The sequence below is a fragment of the Triturus cristatus genome, chromosome 8 (assembly GCF_964204655.1).
Source record: "Triturus cristatus chromosome 8, aTriCri1.1, whole genome shotgun sequence".
Lineage (NCBI taxonomy): Eukaryota > Metazoa > Chordata > Amphibia > Caudata > Salamandridae > Triturus > Triturus cristatus.
The window spans coordinates 928,874,288-928,897,134 of record NC_140591.1 but is presented as its reverse complement, the minus strand read 5'-3'; the positions used below and the strand labels follow the sequence as shown (position 1 = coordinate 928,897,134).

General features: G+C 42.1%; 1 protein-coding gene across 14 annotated transcripts in view; it reads right to left on the bottom strand.

Moving 5' to 3' along the window:
- The window catches only part of DMD (dystrophin), a 7,596,173-nt gene that overhangs the window by 5,958,977 nt on the left and 1,614,349 nt on the right, over positions 1–22,847 (bottom strand). The gene's annotated exons all lie outside the window — the stretch shown is intronic.

Genomic DNA, 22,847 nt, shown 5'->3' with positions numbered 1-22,847 from the left:
GGAGGTTTATATTCCTAGACTGTAATTTCAAAAATTAACTTCAAAAACATTCCTTATTTCAATTGTATCACAAGCTCATGGTTTACATATAAGTGCATGGTACCTCTTTAAACACTCAAATCCATATTTGAGAATTCTTTCACAAAGTACATAAATTGTCCTTTGGGCTACCATTCAATACTCAATTATTTGTTTATTGATTGTCCCTATGCCAATAGTATTTATTGTAAGATTGTGTTGCCCATAAAGTTGCTCTAAAGTGCACTGTGCATCATATTACGGTTGCGATTTCTAAAGTGCATAATTCTTATAAAATACAAAGTATTATAGTAAAGAATCTTGCAATCCCAGATCCTCTCAAAAGTTTTCAGGTACAATTAGGTTCAAAAGGGTGTCTATCCCATATGGAGGTACTCTGAGTCCACGCAGTGCTTCATAATTCAATTAATTAAAGTGCATAATGCTCATAAAGTTCACAATGCATGATCCAGAAAAACCTGACTATGTCAGATCTTCCCAAGTATTACAGGATACCATGCAATTCATGACAACAACATTCAATATGGGATTCCATGGCACCTAAATTATTGAATAGTACATAATGTATCATGATATGATTCATGAATCTAAAGTTCATAATGCTTATACAGTGCACCGTACATAATTGTAATAATTCCTACAATTCTAGATCCTTCAAAATGCTATATGGCATATTATAATCCATAAAAACATGGGATTAAAAGTTTATAAAGTGCTAGTCATCCAAAAAAAAGCATGACGACAAATTATGCAATCTGATTACATGTAAAGTGCATAATATTTACAAGGCATGCTGTACTTAGCTAAGAACAATGTTTCAGACCTAATAACAAAATCATGCGTAGTGCCTCAAATCACTCCTGAGGGAACATTCCAATATATCCATTCTAATTTGAGATAACCCCCAAAAACGATTTACCATAGGATCAACACATATTCCTCCTAAAAGATAACAAAAACAGGGGGTTTCACTAAATGTCATATTCGCAGATAGACATACAGTTCAGCATCAGTGTTGTGGCATCAAGGCATCTCAGTTCCTTTTGATAGTATTAGTCGTGATTCTTGCTTCCTCAGTTCTTTTTCTCAATCACCTCCCCTTGAGTGGGCCCAAATATGCTTAACTCCACAGTAACTGAATGTGGCTAATAATCGATTGGAATACTGTTCAAAGTGGCCGGCCATAAGGTAAGTCTTATCACCATTTCTTACTGCTCTTACATGTTGTAATAGTCTTAATTTTAACTTGTTGACATCCACACTTAAGGACATAGGTGACATAATCCATATTGCATGTGATTCTATTGTTGCTTACAGGGTCAAGACTGATTTGCATGTGGCTGGGTTCAAACTGGAATGTCGTTCTGTTTTTGCATTTGTCACCCCGAGTGGGACGGGTATGCCCAGACGTGAGTCCCGTGCTCTCCATGCCACTGGATTCAAGCTATCCTGGCTGAAGAGGGGTGAAACCCCGAAACCGGTCCTAGGATGCTTGGTTCCAGTTCAGGGAGGACCTGGCTTGGCAGTTCGGGCTGGACTGTTCCCATGAGGCACAGGGTCAAGACTGATTTGCATATGGTTGGGTTCAAACTGAAATGGCATGGTGAGCAAAAAACGATGGATTTAGGTCCAGATCTCTGTACTGGGGTGAATGTATGACATTGTTCTGCATTCTGTCCATCAACTGTTGCTTTTGCGCTTGTCATCTCATGGCCTTTAAAGATTTGATAACTCCTACAGTTTGAATCATATTTGCATGCTTTGCAGGAGCTGAATTTGTTTATAAAACCTCCCGTGTTCATAGACAGCCAGTTTTTCTGTTCCTTCTTGGATCATAGTGACTAATGTTAGAATGTCCCTCATAGATATTGCTTTTTTGGAAGTTATCTAGAGACCCATCTCCACAATATCCTAAAGATGATCATCCATCTTCAGGATGTGCAAATTCTTTTGCAAGTCCCTCTTGGTACTCGGTTGTGCCATAATGTATTCCAAAAATTATCTTTTCACTTTGTGATGCTTTTGTTTTGTGCTATTAATCTGTGAGTACAATAGTTGATCTCTTGTTTTCTCACTGGCTCTCTTTTTAGCATCTTCCAAAATAATTTTTAGGATATCCCCTTTTAAGGAAATGTTCAACCATACCACATATTTTTTTATTATACAGCTCTTCTCTGGAACATATTCTCTTGGCCCTTAACATTTGGCTGTATAGAGTGCTCTATTTTGGAGCATCTGGATGACCATTAATCGCATGTAGTAAGGAGTTGGTAGCTGTTGGCAATCTATGGATGCTTGTGGTTAATACATCACCAACTACCTCTAATCCCACACCTAAAAAAATCACAGCCAAGACAACCCTGCGTATTTATAAACCACAAGTTAAGCTCATTGCAATTATGTTTTTCCAGGAAGGCATTCAATTCATCTTCATTGCTTTCCCACCAGTTAAACAAACCGTCTATAAATCGAGTTCATATTGCAATTTTCCTGGTAAACATCTAGTTCTCTTTGGCCCAGGCCACCTCCTTCTTCTATCACCCCATAAACAAATTTGCATATGTGGGGATGAAGTAGGTGCCCATGGCTATGCCCTGTTGTTGTAAATAATATTTGAGATTAAATATAAAAACATTGTGGGTAAGGCAGTGTCTCACATCTCTAGTAGCATTTGTGTATGGTCAAACCTCTCAAAAAGCATTCACATAGCTGAACTCCATTACTGTGTTCAATAGATGTATATAATGAGACTATGTTCAATGTCACCATTGTATATTCCGGTTTCCAATGGATTCAATCCAATTTGCTTAAGACAACTGTGTTGTCTTTTAAGTATGATGGTAGGCAGGTTACATATTCCTGTAAGAACAAGTCCAGATGTCTCGAGCTGTTTTCCAATAGCAATCCAACCAAACTGATAATAGGTCTCCCTGGTGGAATCCCGGTACGCTGTGTATTTTTGACAGGAGATAAATGGTTGCAATTTTTGTATTACCCACCTTAAGAAATGAAATTGAAATGACATGAAATTGAGATTTATAACGCGCACTAATACCGGAGGGTGTCTAGGCGCGGCGTTACTGCTGAATTGACTAACCAGAAAAGGATGTTCGATAAGTGCGTTCAAGCTGATTTTTGAACCGCCAAGTTTTTTAAAGTTTGCGGCATGCCAGAAGATTGCTTTTCTTCTTCAGTGTCAGAGGCAGAGAGCTCTACAAGCTAGCAGTGCCCGACACTAAACTTCTCCCTCCCCATGACGCAGTTTTAGCCCTTAGGATGATCAAATTGGAGGAGGCCATTGAGCGAAGCTGCCTCTCTGGGATGTACCATCTGAAACTCTGTGTAAAGTAATCGGGGCCAAGCCCATGAAACGCATTGAAGGCAATATAGAGGGACTTGAATTTGATACGTCTCTTAACTGGAAGCCAGTTCAGAGATGGAAGAACCTGGGTCACTGACTGATGTTTCAGGATGTTTGAGGATAGTAAGCAGCAGACAAGCTGCTGCATGTTAGAGGACCTGTAATTTATTCAGATATCATGATTGTATATTGAGAAAAAGCTCATTGCAATAATCAATTTTAGACAAGATGAGTGCAGCGACCACAGCTATCTGGAGTTCTAATGGAATGAAAGGTAATATTTTCCTGAGGGTTTTAATCATAAAGAAGGGAGAGTGGATCTCATTGATTTGTCCTCTGAAGGACAGGTTGGTGTCAAAGTAAACTCCTAAGTTTTTCATCTTTGTAACTGGCTCTGGGATATCTCCCAATTCTTGTGACCACCAACTTGGTGTCCAGAAGGAGTTATCGCGTCCGAATAGAAGCACCTCAGTTTTACCTGACTTTATCTTTAGGCAGTTTAGGGACATCCGGTTACCTATTTCACGCATACAATCGTGGAATCTTGACGCAGTGTTCATTGGATCCCCTGCAAAGGATGCCATGATTTGCGTGTCGTCGTCGTATGATACTGTCTTTATAAGTGAGCAAAGTGGCATGACATAGAGGTTGAACAGGGTGGGACTCAATGAGGAACCCTGCAGCACCCCGCAAGGAAAAGAGAACAACGGGAACTTGTAACCCCCAAGCTCTACCAGGTGCTCTCTGTCACTGAGAAATGACTTCAGTATATCCAGCACCCTACCCCTAATGCCCAGGGAGAAGAGATGGCTAATAAGAAGATCGTGATTGACTGTGTCAAAGGCTGATAAGAGGTCCAGCAGGATCAAGGCCGAATTCCCACCTTTATCCATGACTTCTCTTATTTCCTACAACACATTGATCAGGGCCAGCTCCATGCTATGTAGACTCCTAAAGCCATATTGAAAGCTATCCAGAAGTTTACTCTCATTAATAAACTGAGTAAACTATATATTCATGACTTTTTCCATGGTCTTGAATGGCAGAGACAATCAGGAGATTGGCCTAAAGCTGTTCGGGACTTTAAAGTCCAAATTTGCTTTTTTCAGGAACGGGAGAATGTATGCCTTCTTCCATTATAGAGGAAAATATCCCTCAGAGAACATACAGTTAAAGATATCTTTGAGGTAGTTAGCTGTGGCCTCAGAGACCGAGTGGAGGACTTCAGGGGGGCACGGGTCCCATGGGGATCCAGCTCTGGTCTGATTAAGGATGGTCATGACCTGTAGATCAGAGATTGAATTAAAGGTATTGAAACTAGGGATGGCAACTGCTGGAAAACCTGAGCCCCTTATTCCCTGCGAGGTAGTGGAGGGGGGTCCAATAGTGTGCACATCCGTCATCCAATGGGTGCTAGAAAAGGAACCCACGACTGCTTCCACTTTTGCCTGATAGGAGTCTGCTAATAGATTGCAGAATTCTTGATCTACACCAGTGTTGGTTTGTACGGGGAGTTTACTCAGTTCTGAATTGTTGAAAAGAGTTCTTTGGAGGATTTAAGGCAAGTCATAATTTTAAAAGAAAAGGAATTTAATTTTTTTTCATGGTTAATAATCTTGTTTTATATTCCATTATAGCTTTTTTTAAGTGATCTTTCGTCAGGCTCATAATTTCCTCTCCAGCCAACGAAACGTTTGCTTCTGAATTCTCTAAGTATTGTCAAACCATGGCTCGGAGTGGGTGGTCTTTTCATTGATTGTGGAATTTAAAGGTACTATAATATTTAAGTTATTGGAGATCCAATTACGGTAGATATTGGTGGCCCCGTCCAAGTCTGCCGGGAGACCGGGCTTAGAGTAGTGCAAATGGGTCTTCAAGATTTCTGGGGAAATTTTGTGCCATGGGGATTTCACTGTTTTGGCCCGAGAGGGAGGTACCGGCTCAGCTACTTCTTCTGCGCAGATGTTGAACATTACTGCTGAGTGACTGGACCATGCTAAAGGTATAATAGATTAGAATGTAAGATATGAGTTATCTGAAAAAATGCCATCTAAAACGTGACCAGCCTTATGGGTAGGGCTATTCACTAGTTGTGTGAGGCCCGCACTTCTCAGAAGGTCGGTGAAGGTTGCAGTGTCTTTGGCTGCAGCGTTCTCAAGGTGAATGTTAAAATATCAGAGGATAGTAAAGTTCAGAGACAAAGCTTTGATGTCCAGCAAATTGAGTAATCTCTCCTGATTGGTATTTAATACAGTCTATGAAATGTTCACTACAAGGAGCTTTTCCGTTTCATCCAATACCGTTGGATTTATTTGCGACCTCTGCTCTTTCCTTGTCATTTTCCTATTGCCCCTTCTTGTTCTACAGTTTCTCTGGTTTTTTTGCTACAATATTAGTGTGAATTGATACTTTATTTCTGTCATTTTTTTACTTACCATATTAAGTAAAGTCGCACAATATTGTGGTAAACAATATTTTTGACATATTTGTGTCATACAATATTGTTTACCTCGATATTGTTTCAGTGGTCAATATTTAGATATAGACTTTGGGACCTATTTACTAATGTTTTCCGCAACATGGGATATCAAGCAAAGTTGCAGTGCTCCATTGAGTGAAAGGGAGAGAGCAAAATTGCTCCATATTTATATATCTGTGCAGCCTAGCACCCACACAAGCACTCTCGCACAATAGTGCAAGGGGGCTGTGTTACAAGCAGGATAGTTTTTGTGTAGGAAGGTACACCTTCTTGAACAAAAAACACCCTTAGAGGTTTTTTCCTCTTTCTATATGTGCGACAGAAGGCAGCACTCATGGCAAGAGTAAATAATGAGGATAAATAAAGATATTTCTCCTCTTTATGCCTCACTGGGGAAGGAGTAGGCATGGTACGCATTACTAGGTTTACTATCTTTAGTAAATCTGGGAATGCACCAAAATTCATGGATGGATATATAGGAATGCCCATGCTCTACCCATGGACTGTCCCTCAGCTTGAAATGTAATGGAAAGCAGAAAAAACAGCTGCAATGCGTTACATTTCTTTACGAAGCCACTCAAGGTGGTGCAAATCACCCCTTGTGATGCTTTGTAAATATTACTGAAGCCTTTGCACTGTCCTTGAGATGAAAGCAAAGGCTTCTTAAATCTGGGCTTTAGTGTTTGGGGCATGGCACAGTACATTCTGTAAATTAGGTTAAGGTAAGGGACAGTTTATAGTTCATGGCTTGTTAGGTATAAATTTAGGGTTTGGAGCATGGCAAAGTAAAGCCTGTAAATTAGGTTAGAGTAGGGGGCAGTGCATAGCTAGGAGCTACGGCTAGGGTTAGGATTACAAATAAGGGTATCCATCCAAGGTTACATTTAGCAGTTAGGTGAATAAACATAGCAGCATTTACTAGCTTTATCGAGTTTTGTTTTTTCCATTAAAAGTATATATTTCTTTGCTCAAAGTTTCTCAGTCTAGGTTTCTCAATAAAAGATTTCCTACTTCTTTTTCAAACTTTGAAGCTGAATTCTCTACAACATTCTTGGTAAATCCAAATTAACAAGAGTCATTCAAACAAATTACATATCGGACTGCTTCACATAATCCATGGAAGCGTTAATCTCTTCCCTTACATTGGAACAATTAAAAAAACATTGAGTAGACAATTCTGCATTTTGTGGTGGAAAATAGCTGGTTTTCCCTGAATAAGTTATAGAACTACAGTTTTTGAATTCAAATGTATATAGGATTCCTGGTGTCCCATCAGCAGGAATGTCGACATCACATCACACAAAAGGAGGTACTATTCCACCCAGGTTACAAAGGTAAAACCTTCTACTGCAACTGCACAGAAAGACAGAGGTTTTTAAACAACCACAAACCCTCACATTTCTGAATGTAGAGGATCTACAAGTAGGAACATCTTTAGGTACAGCAGGATAACGATTGTATATCAGTACCTCATACAGTACTAGTACATATGCATAAACAAATTAACACAAGAAAGGAATCAACAGAATTGAAAGAACAAAAGGAGCCAGCATTTGCAGTAAGAATGGATCAAGTCTGCCAGCACACTTACACATCCGAACAGGAAGTCACCTTTTTCAACATGTCCTGCTGACATGACCCTGGAAGTGTTTGCATCACGTAAACTGAGTAAATCCTGTGGAATACACGGTGTCAATTAAGTCTGTCATATATCTATACAAGCATCTTGTCCCCAATCATTTTACAATGATGAATAGACTATGCACAAACACGAAATATGAGTTAGCACCCTGTTAGAAATGGGGTCTCTAGTTGCCAGTGGTTTGCACCCTGTCCAAGTAGGGACCCTCACTCTAGTCAGGGTAAGGGAGTCACAGAGATAAGATTACCCTGTTCACACCCTTGATAGCTTGGCACGAGCTGTCAGGCTTATCTCAGAGGCAATGTGCAAAGCATTTGTACATAAACACACTGTAACATAGTGAAACCACTACAAAAGGGCAGAGCAGCAGTTTAGAAACAAAGCCATTATTTATCTGAGTAAAACAAGACCTAAATGACAAAAATCCAAAACACACAAGTTAAGATATTGAAAATGTGAAAATATAGCTCCTAGAAAACAATAGTGCCAACTGGGGCTATCTCGACATTGTGACAGGTAATAATCTACAGTTTGGCGACAACTGCAGGCCGGCTATTTAGTTACATGGAGCCCCAATAATAGTGTATTGGTAACAAGTAAAACAAAGACATTGCATGGTGTGGGGGAGGTCAGCCGTCAATGGGCCAGGGTGGTGTTGGTTCCTTACTGCTGTGCAGGGGAGTTGATGCGATATTGGGGGTGAGGTCTTGGTTCATTACGCTGATGTTGTGTTGATGAGTTCAGGAGGTCACGCATATTGGTTATCGACTCCATGGTGTTGCAGTTGAGGTGCTGGCATTGACAGGTGTTAGGGCTGCAGTGTAAGTCAGGGTGGTGCATTGTGCTCTTCACGAGAGGTGTCCTTGGCTCCGATGCAGGCAGCGGCACGACATCAGTGCAAAACGTTGTGGTCGGCCTGCGATGCAAGTCGTGGCAGTGCGTTGTGCACTTCACGAGCGGTGCCCTCAGCTCCGGTGCAGGCAGCGGCCTTGATGACTAGGCAAAGTCGGCATCGATAAGTTGCTGTCATTGGCAACACTAAGGCGGCAGTGTAAGTCAGGGCAGTGCACCGTGCTCCTCAGAGCCGTGCCCTTGGCTCTAATGCAGTCAGCGGATCGCTGACAGCGTTGAGGTAGATTTCCTTGAGTTGCAGCACCAGCCACACTATTCCAAAGGCCCAGGAACTAGAATTGGCACCACTTGGCAATCAGGACTCCCAGCAGAGAAGTCTAGGTGCTGTTAGCAAGATGCAGTTTAAGTCTTTGATGGTCCTGAGACTTCTTAACAGGAGGCAAGCATGTACAAGCCCATGGAAAACCTTGGAAAGGAGGATACAGAAAGCAAAGTCCAGTCCTTTCACTCGCAGGACAGAAGCAGCAAGCAACAGGCCAGGAACAACAAAGAAACAGACAGAGTGTCAGTTCCTCCTGCAGCATCAGGTTCTTATTCCTGTCGGAATGTCTTCGGTCCAGAAATGTTCTGATTTGAGAGTGTGAGAGGGCCAATACTAATTCCCCTTTCTGTCTTTGAAGTAGGCAAACTTCAAAGGAAAGTCTTTGTAGTGCACAAGACCCTGCATTTCCCTGACCTGACTCTAGACACACTACAGGGGGGTTGGAGACAGCTTTGTTTGAGGGCAGGCACAGCCCTACTCAGGTGTCAGTGCCTACTCTTCCCACCACTCAAGCCCAGGAAGGCCCATCAACCTGTTGATGATTTATCAGGATATGCAAGGCACAGCTCAGTTCCCTTTGTGTGACTGTGTTGATTGAATGCACAAGAGCCAAACTGGCATCCTAACCCAGATGTGGATTCAACGGACAGGTAAGCGAGAAAATGCCCACTTTCTAAAAGTGCCATTTTCAAACACACAACTTAAAAGCCAACTTCACCAAACCATGTACTTTTAAATTCAGAGTTCAGAGACCTTGAACTCCAAATCTCTACCAGCTCCCAATAGGAAATTACACCTAATGGATATTTCAAGGCAATCCTTGTGTTAAAATATCGGAGAGATAGTCCTTGTAATAGATAAAAACGAAATTAGTGGTAGTTCACTATCAGAACATGTAACACACACCAGTACATGCCCTATCTTTTAAATTGATTGCACTCTGCCCATGGGGCTGCCTTGGGCCTACATTAGGGGTAACGAAAAATGTAATAAAAATGAAGGTTTGGCCCTGGCAAGTGGGTGCATGTGTCGGGTTTAAATTACAGTTAAAAACTGCACACACAAACACTGCAGTGGCAGGACTTAGACATGTTTGCAGGGCTACTTGTGTGGGTGGCACAATCAGTGCTGGAAGCCCACTAGAAGGATTTGATTTATAGGTCCTGGGCACACCTGGTGGACTTTACTAGGTACTTGTTAGTAAATCAAATATTCCGATCATGGATAAACCAATCACCAATACAATTTACAGAGGAAGCACTTGCACTTTTGGACTGATCAGACGTGGTAAAGTGCCCAGAGTCCTAAATCCAGCAAATACGAAATGCAGCACACAGTCAAAAATAGGAGGTCAGAAGCAAAAAGGCAGGGCAAATCACGCCAAAAGATGCCAAGCCTAACAACTTCTAACTACTGAATAGGTTTTGCCATTTCCAAAGGCCACTTGTATTAATAGTCATATTTCCATTAAAAACTACAAGCGAAATAAGTTCTTCTGATGTTTTGTAGATCAAATTATACTAGTGTATGCCTATCTCATTTTGGCAATTGTCTTGAGTGTGAACAGTAGCCAACTTTAGGTTTGTTAAAACAATTGTGTCTTAACATTACATTGGTGATTATCTAAGGAAGTAAATGTATCTGATGCTTCATGGCTCGAATATACATTGTCAATTCTTTAGCCTGCATTGCGCCTCTGTGTATTACTGTAAAGATTTTAAATTTGGGAAACAAATCTTCATTCTATACTGAAGGGAAAAACCAGAATTTCATATTTTATTAAGTGGTTCGATTTTTATTACGAAATTGACTGGTGCATCTCTGCTTTCTTTTCATAGAGTACAACTTTTGCAGTCCTGAGAGAAAAGCAGAAATTTCTGCCAATCGATTCGCCAATGTGTGCACTAGCAAGAATACCAGAACTGGCAAACAGAAAAACAATTTCATAGGAAAATCGTCTAGAATGTATGTTATCCTCAGAAGAAATATAGCTCCTTTTGTATTTACTACCAAATAGCTGAAAGAACAGAGAGGAAAAAAGTGAGATTTACGCATGTATAGTGCCTAACTCCAATCCACTCATGGAAGAAATTTCAAGCTAAGATTTTGTGGCAACAGCAAACTCTCTTCTTTCATACAGTTACTGCATGAATCGTGGTAAGCAAACAATTGGTGGAAGTCCCCGGGGTAGAATTGTAATAACAGAAAATGAGTTATGTGCCATCAAGGAATGGACTGCAATATTTTTTAAGTTCTGCTTGCATTTGAGCTCTATAGCTGACAGTTTCATGCAATGTGTTCATTAACTGGCTGTTAAGACATTTTCATAGCATACCTGATGGATGATTATGAACAAAATGCATTTTATCCTCAAGTTTAGCTATTGTGCCAAAAGATCTACTTCTTAGTGCTATCAAACAAGTTGATTGTAAGAAATTAAAGTCGTAATGTATGCAAACTGTTCTTTATTGCTAGCAGCAGGCAAGGTCATAACATTAAGTGACAACTCCTCTTACAGAAAAACAAAATCCATTTACAGGTAGCCATACTAAACATATTATAATGCAGCTCTTGCTCATTTCACCTATTTCTATGCTGCCAAAGCAGCAGCCAGTGAAGCATACTATATCCCCTTGAATGGCTAAGGGGAATGGACACAAAATGTATTATGCTGTGTGCCAAAGCTCCTATAACAACCTAATCAGGCATCTCTACTGAGCTTGTGTGGAAACCTTCAGTGCAGCATCTAACCATCTGAAATAACTGGTACGAAAGAATTGGAAGATTGTCAACTCAGGAACATTTAATAGGCCTAAACCACGTTTCTCCTACAAGAAAGAAAGAAAACGACATCACCACATTTTCCCCACTCGACCTACGAGGAATGTTAGACAGGAAGAGACTGCCTCAACCATATGGGGACTTAACCCAGTAGTCAGACACTATCCCTGTGGTTCCTCCTCTGCCTGTCACCTAACAGCAACCACAAAATGCTAGATTTGAAGCCGAGTATGACATAGATTCTGCTGAAGCCTATGAATTGCAACACCTTCCTTGTTATATACATGATCACATTGCCATGTGGATTGCAGTATATTGGCATGACATGCAAGAAGGTGATGACTTGCTTTTGCAAATACAGGAGCAATATAAGGTGTAACAAATCCACAACTGAAATGAGCAATCACTCCATTAATGCAAAACATTCCATCAACGAGCTGAAATGGGTGGTCAAACTTACTATGCAAAGAACAAAGCTGGATTTGTAATTTGGGTTCAGTTCATGAAGGTCTGAATGACAACATGCCATGGGCATTAGTAACCTGAACTTATGACCATATTTTTGTTCACACAACTATCAATTATAGAGATAGATCAGGGAGATAGAGGGCTGTAACCTATTTTATTGTAGCCCTTTGATCACTTTAAGCAATGGCTGGCTATCCCTATGACAGATGAAAGCCAACTAACTGTTGGGACAAGTTCTATCTTTATTTTTCCCCTCTTATCTGTCCCTACCTTGTCTTAAAAATGTACCAGTTCTATGATCTGATTCAAATATGAACAAATGCTTTGAAATATCTATATACCACAAATCCTAACTGGGTCATTATAGATAACAACTAGCCACTCTGAACCCTAAAAGTTAAGTTGCAGCCATGTCCTCTTTTACAATCACTACTCATTCTGCAAATGAGCTGCGAATACACTCTGGCTCCCGAATGGAGAGGCTGAGTTTGTTTTCTAGCATGATTAGTGCACACACTGGCAGTTCCCCCTAGGGTATGGCTGCAGTGATCCTTCCGTGCGGTACAAGTAACCAATCCATTCCACTGTGCAAACAGCATCTTGCCTTTGAAACAAACATTGAGGTTCGTACCCTCCAATATACAGGACAAGTGGCACTGTTACCAGAATGGAGGAGTGACTTTGCAGTTAGATAGAAATTATTAACCTGTTGGCATTCTTAGATTACCCCCTTCGATCTATTGTCATCACACGTAGACTGTCCACCATAGTCCACCTTCCACCTGGCACCTATGGAGACTCACAAAAGAGCACTTAAGGTATTTAACATTCTGTTTTTCTCAGGGGTGCTTAGAGTGATACTTATTCACCAAATGGAATGTTGGTTTGTTCATAGATTGGAGAAACAACCATGAGCTGTTGAAACAGAGTATAGATCAAAGCTGAGTCCCGACAGCTATACCATAAGATAACTACTGCTAATAAAAGTACAGTTTTACTTTCACCACGCCCTACCCAACTAAGAATAGACGTATGCTCTGTCCGCACATGTCACTGAGGTACTTATAAACTCGCTGAGTTTATATGCTCAACTAAGGGAATTACAAATATTAATCCTATGGAAACTCAAACCAAAGGAACATTCGAACCCTCAGCAAGCCGACTATTCTCTGGCAGTTTACCCTAAGTAAAAAACCACCATGCCAGGGACAGAAGGATTTTCTTCTTATCAAACCCTTCTAGTTGAAACAATCAATGTTTCCTAGCAGAAGGATGGATGACACAATATATTAAAGAACAAGAAATAGTTAAATCATGAGAGCCAAACCTTTTTCACATAACCTTGAAATGCTTTCCAAAAAATTACTCAGTGTTCCATTGAAATAGTAAACCTTACTAGTTGTATACAATTCTAAACAATGATAGTACAAGAGTCCTTTAGTCCTTACATTTTTATTCCTGTTGTCCCATAGGGCATTCCTTATTTTTAACTTACCCACATAATTCGCCTGCACTAATTTGGTGTACTCATCACAAACAGCTATTTGTCTTGTATCCACAGTACGTTGGTTCATGTCTTGATGTCATCAGGATGCCCAAAGTAGCATTACAGTGAACGATGAGTATATATGCATATTTAATGGTTTTTTACTTTTTAGGAGAGGCCATGATGTTCTCCAAGCTTTCTATAAAGAGAACACAGCAGGAACCAGGGGAAAGTGTCCCATCTAGCTTATGGAAGGGATCCGTACAAACCTCATGGTACCGAGGAAAGTCACTGATCCCATTTGGCGCAAATAAGCTGAAACATGTTGACCATATGTTTTGTGTAGATGTACGGGACATCTAACTCTTCCCCATACACATCCCTCTTTCTTTCAAACTTACCTCTACCCAAATGTTTTACAAAATCACAGATTTGGAGGTAGGAGATAATTTATAACGCAGTTTCTTAATCATGGATCCCATACTGTCTCTGGTGTGAGGGACATTTCCTCCTTGTGGAGGATAGACCCGATGATGATGCTAACAGTCATTAGTGCGCCAGTGAGATAATATGCCACTGATCGAACATAACTACTGAGGGACCCACATAAATCTCTGTTTGAGATCCCTTTATGTGGCACTGTGTTTTCCCCCTCTTCTTGTTTTTTTTTTTATATCTTGTGGGAAACTGAGTGGGACAACTCTGATTCCTTAGCTTCTCTCTCCCTCTTTGACGTGTTTGAGGTATTATTCAAATTAGCCTGTGGTGAAGTAAGAAAATCTTAAAACAAAAACTAAATTCTAGAGTAGAAACCTGAAGACAGCCGAAAACGTATATGGGGAAAACAGATTGCACTGAAGCATTTTCATGATCAATATTTCCCTTATTAGTTCTCAGAAACATGGATAAATTGAGTTAAATATCGAAATGAGATGACATCAAGGGTTGCTACCCAGGAATATGATAATGGTTACTATAGCATATGCTAAAAGGTGTTTTGCAAACCTTTATTTTTTCTAAGTGGGAATTCTGCAATCCAAGGATGCAAGATTTTGAGTGGATGTTGGTTTGTTGTTCTGGATCTGTCTTGGGTCTTTGGTAGTGGTGTTCAGATACTCATAGTGCTTTCTCGCTCTAATCATTTAACAGAGTTAAGCATTTATACAAATAAATAACAAAAGTATTTCATCTGGTAAACACTCAGAAAGGTTTTAGTTTCCATATTCATGTTTATTTAATGTGACATTTGTTTTACTCATTTATAATGATTGCAATTATGTTTGCATAAAGGAATTATTCTCTTCTGTGATTCTCCCATGTCACAGTAATCCTTTCAGCTGTTTTAAGCTTGCGCTGCCATGGATGGACCACTACTAATTCAAGCTGAAGAAAGTGATAGAGAACATAATATAGTGGGGAGAAAAATACTGTTTGTTAAAGAGAACTCCTTTTCCTAGCCATTGCCTCTTATCTTTACCACTAATCTAAAGTACGTTCATGTCATAAATATTGCAGAAATGATGCCCATCTGAAGTTAAGTTTTCCACAAGGTTGTACTCTTTTATCATCAGTCTGGCTTTTATTTCATTAACAAACTTCAACATATAAATTAGACCACCATAATAGTGCCCATTGCATACGTGGACATAACAATACCGAAAGATTGTATTCATCAATGTCAATGTCTAATAAGAATGCTACAGAACTGATTTATTTCTTTCGTTCATTAGTTTTCTGCCTCTTTTCTGATGTTCTTCCTTTCTTCCTTACCGTTTTGCACAGCAGTGTTTTGCTATTATACACTCAGGCTATTTACAAAGAAGAATTATTCACTTTAGACTGAAAATACAGCACATGTGATCTGCATAAGGTCCAGCAGATATATATATATATATATTCACAGAAAAAGCCATAGGTTTCAGAGGTGTTATAGTTAGCTGGCCATTTCACTCGTACAAAACCATAGAAATTCCTCCGTTATATTTAGTTCTGCTAACTATAACTTGCGCACCCGCAATGCACTGCTGATGATGTCACATATTGCATCATTCATGACATGGTCAGTGACATCACTGATGACATCGCTGATGAATAGAAGAGGATTTGAGAAGTCAAAATGTGCCCTAATGTTTCTTTCTGCAGCACTAATCATAATTTCTATGGCAAAATGAACCCCCTCATTTTGTTCCTTTGCAAATTAAATGTTTTAAGTGTTACCACTTTATTCCAATTAAGATGGCTTCAGGTGTGCCATACGTTTGTCATAAGTAAGACTGTTAGCGCTCTACTAGTTCTTTAGAACACTCTGGAACATTCTGTCATTGGGCTATATTTGGGTTACATCTGGGTGATATTTGTGCTACATTTGGGCACTTTTGTCTCTGGTGGCCATCTTGGGAGACCTATTTGTTATGAAGTTTCCTAATTTCCTCATTTACTACAGTCTCCTCAATAGGAAATACTTTCAGGTTTTTTACGTTGATTCCATCAAGAAGGCAATCAGATGTGTCACACATTTGCCATAAATTCGGAATGTTAGCACTCTAGTTGCTTATTAGATCACTGTAGTAAAGCTACTGCTCACCAGGGAAGTCTGCTGCTGGTATTGAAAGTGCATATTTTTGATGAAATAGAAGAGGATTTGAGAAGTCACTCAAAATGTGCCCTAATTTTTCTTTTTTCAGCACTAATCATAATTTCTATGGCAAAATGAACCCCCTCATTGTGTTCCTTTTAAATTAAACTACTCACTCTCTACTACTCACTCTCTACTACTCACTCGATACTACTCACTCTCTACTACTCTCTACTACTACTCTCTACTACTCACTCTCTACTACTCACTCTCTACTACTCTCTACCACTCACTCTCTACTACTCTACTACTCACTCTCTACTACTCTCTACTACTCTCTCTCTACTACTCCCTCTCTAGTACTCACTCTACTACTCTCTACTACTCACTCTTTGCTACTCTCTCTCTACTACTCTCTCTACTACTCACTCTCTGCTACTCACTCTCTGCTACTCGCTCTCTACTACTGTACTGCTCGATTTTTCCGGTCTTATTGTGTTGAAGGGTGATTTAGGTGACTTCAGTCTCTTTCCATTCAAGTCTAAGGGTTAGAGTAGTGTATAGAGCCTATTTATTAGGCACTTCGACATGATCCTGTGTTCTTCCCCATAGATCAGGGTTTGCATACATATCCTAGGGGATAGACTCGTTAGCATTAGGGGTAATCTGTTCCGTAGTGAGGGTATTTCATGGAGCCGTGCTGAATTCAGGCCTGGTAGGCCTTAAACGGGAGAGACTCCATCTTTCCTCCTGCTCTGGCAGCTTGGGATGTTTCTAGGTCATAGGCAGTGTTTTAGTTAGGAGGTGTTATTCGCTTGGAGAGAACCGGTTCAGGCCGGCCCTTATCGAAGGATTGTATTTTTCTTCATGCCGAAGACACTACATCAGGCCGGCCGGCTGGGAAAGTGTCCTTGGTACGGGGAGGTACAAGAATTTGGTGGGCGGCAGGTTACGGGCTGGAATTTTCCATGAGGAAATGCACATCTATATTAGTAAAAGTTTGAGGCAGATACTGGCACTTGCTTCTAGTCCATGGGCGGCACCTGGCCGTTAGTAGTAAAGCTGCTACTTATCCCAGGAAAGACAGATGACAAACTTGGAGGTGGAGAAAAACCGAGAAATAGATATTCCAAAGAGAAGAGAGTAGCCGATGAGGAAGAGGTCCCAGTGACTCGGAGAGGGAGACGGGAGTAAACCCGTGATTGCGGAGGTGTGACTTCCAGGCGAAGCCGAGGCGCAGACGAGAAGGGAACCTAGATGACCATTGAGTGCAGGCTACATACGACCAAGGTGATGTCAACCCCTTACTATTAGAGTGTACAACTTAATCTTTCACTTTTCTTTGCAGGTTATGTGATATGTATTATGTTCCGTGAGTGTGCATGTAATAACTAAATAAAGTATTCAGTTTGTAGTAAAGCAATATGTGCTACGTGTTCTTGTGTAAGAGGGTAACCTATTCTTCTAGTCCTGATCAGGTAGGTGGTAACTGAATAAGGGAGAAAAGAGCCCTTCGAACTGGGGAACAAGTTGTGCTCAACTAGCTGTCTTTATGTGATCTGATATATAGCAACACTGATGTCGTGGTAATTATAGGATGAACTCGTGCTAAGGCTGCCGTCTGGGCAGGAAGTCCTGGGTCCGTTTGGGACCGCGAGGCTGTGACTGCCGTCTGGGCAGGGAGTCTGTGGCTGCCGTCTGGGCAGGAAGTCCTGGGTCCGTTTGGGACCGCGAGGCTGTGACTTGTCTAAGGCTGCCGTCTGGGCAGGAAGTCCTGGGTCCGTTTGGGACCGCGAGGCTGTGACTGCCGTCTGGGCAGGGAGTGTGTGGCTGCCGTCTGGGCAGGAAGTCCTGGGTCCGTTTGGGACCGCGAGGCTGTGGCTGCCGTCTGGGTAGGAAGTCCTGGGTCCGTTTGGGACCGCGAGGCTGTGGCTGCCGTCTGGGCAGGAAGTCCTGGGTCCGTTTGGGACCGCGAGGCTGTGGCTGCCGTCTGGGCAGGAAGTCCTGGGTCCATTTGGGACCGCGAGGCTGTGACTGCCGTCTGGGCAGGAAGTCTGTGGCTGCCGTCTGGGCAGGAAGTCCTGGGTCCGTTTGGGACCGCGAGGCTGTGACTTGTAGGTCTTGGTATATATAGTAGGAATTCCCTGTCCTTAGGTGGTACATATATGTGGTTATTTAGGTGTGAATAGGCCCTAGGGAGGGGGTAACGTTCTGGTTTGGGTTAGAGAGGCTCTGCTGAGCGGGTTCTATCTGATCCGAAAACCCAAGCAGAACATTTGGCGTCACGAACCGTTTACGAAACCTGTGTGCGTTGTGGTTGTCTTGTGTTTGTTTTCGGCGCGTGCGTGGTTTTGTTTGCATTTTTATTTTTGTATATTTCTGTGTATAGTTTTTATTTTTCTTCCTTCTTTTCTTTTTCTTCTTTTCTTCTTTTTCCTTTTTCACGATGTTTTCTAGAAGGTCTAGATCTACTTTTAAGTTACCCGTTGACATTCCCGGATGGGATTCAACGCCTTATGAAGCCTTGGCCCGTGAGTGGGCTGATTCTACTGGTTTGAGTGAGAATTGGAATTCTTCTTTGGAGCTGGCAGAGCCGGCTGATGTGATTGCTTGTTTGCAGAAGGCACCCGTATCGAAGGGTGAGGAGATTCCCATTTTGGGGCGCAGAGGTTGGATTCTTTTGTCTGCATACAGGATTCTGCATGAGAGATTGTTGAAGTTAAAGATATCTCTTAAAGATGTGGAAGCGCACTTTGTTGAGATTCAGAATTCTCATACTTTGTTGCGGTGTCAAAATAAGTTGCTTGCTGATAAACTTGAGACTTACCAAACTATTGCCGAACGGGCGGCTGTGCGAATTGCTCGTTATAAATACAAGAACAGGCGCGGTCGGGTTTCGACGCGAAAGGTGCGTCTGGTCGTGGCGACAGCCGGGCTGGATTGGAATCCTGATGAATGGGATGGTAATATCTGGAACTCGACTGATTCTTGTTCCTCGGGTGAGGAGTCTGCCAAGCGCGAGTCTTCTCGCTCCCGCCATGATTGTAAGTCTGCTTCTCGCGCCTTTGATGGTGCACCCCTTGATTGCGCTCGTTCTTCGAGTGGGATCAATGCTTCTTACACTGATTGTCCCTCTACGAGTACTGATCGGGCTCCTTGTGATGCTCGTCCCGCGGTTTCTGCGCATCCAGTTTTCCGTCGGAAGTTGCAGCAGTCTCCCAATGCTCCGCAGGGTATTTCTTTGGACTGTTTAGAAGACTTTACTCAGCAGGAAATTAGTGATATTTTGCAGCGATTTCGGCAGCGAGCTGGTGAGTCCTTGCTCACATGGATGGTGCGCCTTTATGAACTGGGCGCTGCTGGTATTATGTTGGATACTGGCGATTGTTTAAAGTTCTGTTCCTTGAGTTTGGATTCTACTGTGCAGGATCATTTTCGTAACTATAATGGTGTTGGTCAGATTTCTTTACTCCAATTGGCGACTGAGGGTTGTAATCTAAAATATCCTACTGAATCTGACTGGCCTGTGAATGACAAGCCGTGGTATACTTTGCGTGATGCTGCTCAACGTCTCAAAGAGGAGGTGATGAAAACGGCAATTTTTCTGGGTACTGCTGACAGGTTGCTTGATGGTTCGTTGACATCTTCTGTGCGGAACCGTATCATTCGATCTTCCCCTGTTGCCTATAAGCAGGTCATGATGACTTTATTGATTAATCAGACTGGTAACGTGTTATCTACGGTTTTGGAATCCGTGCGCCAACTCGGTGAGTTGGGTGAGTGGTTTAAACCTGAACGTCAGTCCCGGCCTGACACTCGTACTCCTGGTGAAAATAAACTTACTAGACGTGATATTTTTTCTGGTCTTCTGGCTGATGGTGTGCGGAGGGAGGACATTGATGGTGAGACTACCGCTCGTTTGTGGGAGTTGTTTCGCAAACGTGGCTTGGATCGAAAGGAGGGTGCCCGGCGTGTTCGGACCACTGAGTGTGATCGTGGTGGTTCTGACGGTAGCGGTGATGACGACCGCCGTGGGCGCTCTGTTCGTCGTGATGATCGACGTTCTGCACGTGATGTGTCCCCCCGTCGAGAGAGAGACAGGGAGAGAGAGGGGGAAAGAGAAAGGGGGAGAACTGACTATGTTTACAGCAGACGTAGAGATGATAGGGATCAATCCCCTGAGTTGAGGAGGAGAGAGGATCGTCACAGTTTGGTCGATCATAACCCGCAGTACAATGCAGAAGATACGAATCCGTTCCGTACTGGGAATGGATAGGAACAGGAGGTACCGATACCTAAGAAGCGTGAGAGTCTTTATCCTGATTTATCCTGGTATACAGAATGCAGTAAGAATGATTAGGAAAGAGGTCAAGCTCCGGTACACAGATGGGCTCACAGAGATAATAGACCCTATGTAGATATTGACATTTATTGGAGACATCGTAATATCCAAAGGGCCCGAGCATTGGTAGATACAGGAGCGGAGGCCACTCTTATTCATGGAAAATCGAAGAAGTTTACAGGTCAGCCTTTTACTATTACCGGATTAGGTGGAAAAGAAACCCCTGCAGTTCAAACTTTGCTTGAAATGAGAATAGGTAGAATTCCTAGAAAAGAGTATTCTGTACTAGTAGTGCCACTTCTAGAATTCATAATTGGGATTGATATTTTGAGAGGAATGACTTTGCATCTAGATGACGGATGTTACCAATTTGGAACAACGCATTATATATCGTCCAGACCTATACGGGTTGGTCGTTTAAGAATGCCTCCCATACAAGTTCCCCATGCGACAAAAGTGGTTTGTCAGAAGCAGTATCGTATTCCAGGTGGTCACGAGGAGATTAGTACCACTATTCAGGAGTTAGTGGATGCAGGAGTCATAACCCCAGTTACTTCTGCTTGGAATAATCCTGTTTGGCCGGTGCGTAAGAGTGATAACTCTTGGCGCATGACCGTTGATTATCGAGAATTGAACAAGCACACACCCTCTTTGACTGTTGCAGTACCGGATGTTATTACACTAATTGAGAGAATCCAAAAGCATCCAGGTACATGGTACGCGTCCATTGATATTGCTAATGCTTTCTTTTCAATTCCGATTGCCCCAGAGTGTTAGGAACAATTCAGTTTTACGTGGAACGGGCGTCAGATGACGTTTAGAAGTCTTCCCCAGGGCTATGTGCATAGTCCTACGATATGTCACCGGCTGGTGGCAGAGCATTTGGCTGAGGTACCGGTTCATCCCCAAATTCAGATATGTCATTATATTGATGATGTTTTGATCCAAGGCGAAACACAAGAGGAAGTTCAGACCCAATTAGACAGAGTCATTGAGTGCCTGCGTGAGAAAGGTTGGGAAATCAACCCAGATAAATTGCAAGGTCCGTCCCAGGCTGTAAAATTTTTGGGTATTAATTGGCATGAAGGGCACCGTGAAGTGATCCCTCAGGTTAAACAGAAGATTCTTGATTTTGCAGTTCCTAGAAATAGGAAAGAAGCCCAGAGCTTCATTGGTCTGTTTGGCTTTTGGCGCCAGCATATTCCTCATTTGAGTCAAATATTGGCCCCCTTGTACCGGGTCACGCGTAAAAAGAATGCATTTGAATGGGATAAACCACAGCAAGATGCGTTTAGTCTGGCAAAAGAGGCAATTCAACATGCTCTGGATTTATGGCCTGTACGTGAGGGTGACGTGGATTTGAATGTGTCTGTACAGGGCCTTTATGCAAATTGGAGTTTGTGGCAGAAACAAGGCAGGAGTAAAGTACCGTTAGGTTTTTGGACCAAAAAGTTACCTGATGCTGGCGAGCGTTACACACCCTTTGAGAAACAGTTACTTGCTTGTTATTGGGCTCTGGTGGATACCGAGCAATTGACTTTGGAACATGATATAGTTCTGCGTCCGGAAATTCCTATCATGCAGTGGGTTCTGAGTTCGCCGAAAACTCACCGAATTGGACACGCTCAAGAGGCGAGTGTGATTAAATGGAAATGGTACATACAAGACAGGGCACGTGTGGGCCCGAAAGGAGTTGCTTCTTTACATGAGCAGGTGGCGCGAGCGCCATCGACTGAGACTGAGAGTGAATGTTCCGTACCTTTAGCACAGGAGTCTCCTGTCAAGTGGGGTAAGCCTTTTGATGATTTGTCCGCAGCGGAAAGAAACCATGTTTGGTTCACTGATGGTTCAGCGAGGTTTATAGGGATGACACGGCACTGGAAGGCGGTGTCCTATAATCCGGTCACACAGAAATTGTTGAGCACAACTGGTGAAGGTAAAAGCAGCCAATTTGCCGAGCTTTACGCTGTTTACCAAGTTTTGAAACAAGAGTTACCTGGTACATGTCATATTTTCACTGATTCTTGGTCTACTGCCAATGGACTGGCTGTTTGGTTGCCAACTTGGCATTCCCATAATTGGAAGTTACATTCCAAAGAATTATGGGGAAAAGAGTTATGGCAAGAAATTTGGGAGATGCTCCCACAGAGTACTGTTACAATCTTCCATGTGGACGCTCACACCCCAATAGATTCTCTTGACAAATTTTTTCATAACATTGCAGATGAGAAGTCTAAAATTGCTGAGGCAGTGGTGGACAGGCAAGATTCTGATATTGCGGGATTGGCGAAATGGGCACACCAGAAGGCAGGACATTTTGGAGAGAAGGCCACTAGCAGGTGGGCTGCTGATCGAGGAATTTATATTCCCTTAGATTTAATCAAAAATGTTATTTTACACTGCCCCGTTTGTCAGCATATCAGACGGCGTAAGGTGCCCCAAATTGTTAAAGGTCATTTACATCGCGGCAAACTGCCCGCTCAAATTTGGCAGATCGATT